Here is a 4,469-nt window from a genome sequence, read left to right on the forward strand (position 1 = left end):
GGCCTGCCACAGTGCTGGGATTACAGGTGTGAGCCACCATGCCCAGCCAAAACCAATTTTTAAAAATGAAAAATATTTTTAAAACATCAAAGTGGAAAAGATTCTTAAACAAGATCCTCAATTCACAAATTAATATGAGTACAGCAAAATTAAATAGTTTTGTTCAAAGAAAGATATAATAGACAATGTTAACACATAGGTAACAGACTAGAAAGAAATACGATATATAAAAGCAATAAAGGGATAAATAGCTACAAAGAACTTCTGCAGGCCGGGCACGGTGACTTACGCCTGTAATCCCAACACTTTGGGAGGCTGAGGCAGGTGGATCACCCGAGGTCAGGAGTTTGAGAGCAGCCTGGGTAACATGGTGAAACCCTGTCTCTACTAAAAATACAAAAATTAGCTGGGCGTGGTGGCGGGTGCCTGTAATCCCAGCTACTCAGGAGGCTGATGCACAAGAATCGCTTGAACAGGGGAGGCGGAGGTTGCGGTGAACGGAGATCTTGCTGCTGCACTCCAGCCTGGGCAACAGAGTGAGACTTTGTCTCAAAAAAAACAAAAAAAAGAACTTCTGAAAATCAGCAAGATAAAACAGGTAACCCTAAAGGAAAATAGTCAAAGGCTATGAGTAAGAATTTTAATAGATTCTGAGTCTCACCAGCGGATCACCTGAAGTCAGGAGTTTGAGACCGGCCTGGCCAACATGGTGAAACCCTGTCTCTGCTTAAAAATGCAAACATGATGGGGGCAGGGTGGTGGGTGTCTGTAATCCTAGTTACTCAGGAGGCTGATTCATGAGAATGCTTGAGCCTGGGAGGCACAGGTTGTAGTGAGTCAAGATTGCACCATCACACTCCAGCCTGCGTGACAGAGCAAGACTCCCTCTCAAAAAAAAAAAATAATAATAATAATAAATAAATAAATATATTGTTTCTACCGTTCACACTTTTAACCTAATTAGGGTTTATTTTTGTAAGTCATATGTAGTAGAGTCATAATTTATTTTCTCCTCCATGAAGTAAACCATTTTTCCATTTTCACTAAATGACCATTTCCCCTGTGATTTGTCATGCCACCCCCAGGTGATTCAGCTATTGTGCACACTCTGTTCTTTTTGCTGTTGTTGTTGTTGAAACAGAGTCTTGCTCTGTCACCCAGGCTGGAGTGCAGTGGCATGATCTCGGCTCACTGCAATCTCCGTCTCCCAGGTTTGAGCAATTTTCATGCCTCAGCTTCCCAAGCAGCTGGGACTACAGGCGCTTGTCACCATGCCCGGCTAATTTTTGTATTTTCAGTAGAGACAGGGTTTCACCATGTTGGCAAGGCTGGTCTCGAACTCCTGACCTGAAGTGATCCTCCTACCTTGGCCTCCCAAAGTGCTGGGATTACAGGCGTGAGCCACTGCTGCCGGCCTACACTCCGTTCTGTACCATTCCTGGCTCTGTGCCTTGACTCTCTTCCATTCCCTTGATCTTTCTCTATGCCCACTACCCAAAATACAGAATTTTAAAATTTTGTTGGCTGGATACTGTGTCTTTATATTGATAGGTAATTCTTTCCTTGTTTCTTTTTCAATTCTTTATATAATTCTTATATATTTAATATATATATAATTCTTTTTCAATTATATTAGCTAGTGTGTGGAGGTTTATTTATTCACCAATATTTTAGCATTTGTCAAATTCTTGCAAAAAATCTTGATAGGATTTGTATTAGTATTGCACCACATTTACAGATTAACTTTGGAGGACTGAACAATTCTACAATGACAAATTGTCCCAACGAACAGCATGATATTAACATCCATTTATGCAGAAGTTATCTTCTCCTTATTTCTATATTTTTCTCTTTAATGTATTTGAAGTTTTTTAAAGTAGTACGTGCACATAGTACATGCAAACAGTAAAAAGGGATATCAATAAAATAAGTATAGGTCAGCCCCTCACCTCGGCCCCCGCAGCTTCTCTCCCCAGAGGAAGCCAGAGATTTGCTACACATATACAGGCATATATGGATGTTATAGGATGTTAATTGGGACCTTTCCTGTCAGAATTTCAGTAGAGGCAATGAGTCTGCATATGTTATATTCCAAATAAACCATCATGCAAAAACTTTAGCAAAGATACGTGTGTCTTTTTTTTTTTTTTGACAGAGTCTCACTCTGTCACCCAGGCTGGAGTGCAGTGATGCGATCTTGGCTCACTGCAACCTCCACCTCCTGGGTTCAAGTGATTCTCCTGCCTCAGTCTCCCAAGTAGTTGGGCTTACAGGCCTGTGCCACCTTGCCCAGCTAGTTTTCGTATTTTTTTTTAAAGAAGTCATAAACAGCATTTATTACCTTGGTATATCATACTGGTCTTGTTGCTGTTCCTTCACATTTAAGTGGCTTTCCATCTTTCCTCCCTCGTCTCACAGCCTGGCTACACAGTGCGTGCCTGAACTGTTAGCCCACAGCAGCGATATGCTCATTCCGTCCACATCCCTAACATCATGCATTCACAGGGTGAAAGTCCTGGTCCACAAACCCTGCCCTACAGGAAGTTCAACGGTTGGGAGAGAATTTGTAGTAAACCAGGCCTCCTGGGATGGCGAGCTCCAGTAAGATGATAATGGAAAGCAGCCGCTTGCTGGTTGTCACTTTTCTGGACATTGAACGGAGAATCTTTCGACTTGTGCTCAAGTTTTCAGTTGCGTTTACCAGTCTACTCTTGGCGCGTTCTAAATGGTCTTGTCGTTCTTCTGTGGTTTCTGAGCCAAGCTGGTCAGTCTCTGTGACCCGGCTCAGGCTTTCAGGGCCTTGCAGAAGCATTGCCCTTTGAGACTGTAGCCGATTCACATGCTCAGCAGCACATTTGCCGTATTTCACGTCTCCTCGCCTTCCTGGTGTGGCTGTCAAAGCTGTGCTGCTCACCTCCCCATGGGGTTTGGCAAGGGCCTTAGACAGGGGTGCATAACGTAGCTCTTCCTCCATCCCTGCCAGCGTTTTCATTTGCTTCCTGTTGCTTTTCATCAAAATCCCTGATCAACTTCTCTTCAGTACTCGCCGTCCCCAGCAGCCGCTCGGGCAGCTCTTGTAGTCTTCATGGAGGCCGCGGAAGATTTCGTGCAGCTTCTCCAGATGCTCCGGGGAGGCGGCAGAGGTGGCCATGGCGCAGGCCCAGCTCCAGCAGTGGCCACCGAGATTGGGGTGCTGGGCCCTCTCCTAGCCCAGCGGTCAGCTGCCCAGCCCCGTGGCCATCACGGCGACCGCTGCGCCACCGCCGCCCAGGACGAGGCTCTTCCGGGGTCGCTAATTTTTGTATTTTTAGTAGAGACGCGGTTTCACCGTGTTGGCCAGGCTGGTCTCGACCTCCTGACCTCACGTTATCCGCCTACTTCCGCCTCCTAAAGTGCTGGGATTACAGGCACGGGCCACCGCGCCCGGCCAATACGTGCGTCCTGAGCCCCTAGTCTACATTACGTATTTTAAAAGGTAAAGAGATATGTGAGGATGACTGTAGAGATGGCTGTGCCGTGGAGTCCTCCAGAGAAAGAGGGCGGGGAAGACCTCTGGTTGGGAGGGAGGACTTAGCGGGAACTCTCAGAAAGTCTAATATGTTCACCAGTAATTAAAGAGACACAGTGCGTTAACCGAATCTCACCTAGAAATCAGAAAAGACAAGGAAGAGATGACTAGCTCCTGAAAGGGCAGGAATGACGAAGGGGTCATCGATACTTTGGGATCAGCCTACATTCCTGAGTTTGTCAGGCCCGATGTTGCTTGAGTATTTCCTGCAGATCACTTGAAGGTCCCAGAGTCTGGAGCCATTTAAAATCCTGACCAAGACGAGCAATGGGACTCCACGAGAAAAATGTTCCTGTGGAGTGGGCCATGGAAAATCCTATGAGTGGTGGAAATGTCACCAAGAGGAAACTACATCGTCCAGTCATGGGAAATACACTCATAGATTCCTAGTAGAGGCCTTTGAAGGACAAAAGCATTTACTATAGAAAGAAACACTTTTAAACTCCTGTCAGGACCAAGGAATGAGAAGTTACTTTATTTAATTTTCAGATTTAAGTCCCTAATGATCAATCATATGAACATAGTCCTGTTTAAAAATCAAACATTCTCTAATAGTCATAGCAAAGTCTTATTTATTTATTTATTTATTTATTTATTTATTTATTTTTGAGACGGAGTCTCACTCTGTCGCCCAGGCTGGAGTGAGTGACGCGATCTCGGCTCACTGCAAGCTCCGCCTCCCGGGTTCACGCCATTCTCCTGCCTCAGCCTCCGGAGTAGCTGGGACCACAGGCGCCCGCCACCTCGCCTGGCTAGTTTTTGTATTTTTAGTAGAGACGTGGTTTCACCGTGTTAGCCAGGATGGTCTCGATCTCCTGACCTCGTGATCCACCCGCCTCAGCATCCCCAAATCCTGGGATTACAGGTGTGAGCTACAGTGCCGAGTCATATCAAAGTCTTT

The 4,469-nt window shown here is 45.6% G+C and overlaps 1 pseudogene; it reads right to left on the minus strand.

Moving 5' to 3' along the window:
- Positions 1-2,545: 2,545 nt before the first annotated feature.
- On the minus strand, positions 2,546-3,895 carry LOC101021118 (annotated as a pseudogene).
- Positions 3,896-4,469: the final 574 nt, after the last annotated feature.

The sequence above is a fragment of the Papio anubis genome, chromosome 3 (assembly GCF_008728515.1).
Source record: "Papio anubis isolate 15944 chromosome 3, Panubis1.0, whole genome shotgun sequence".
Classification (NCBI taxonomy): Eukaryota; Metazoa; Chordata; class Mammalia; order Primates; family Cercopithecidae; genus Papio; species Papio anubis.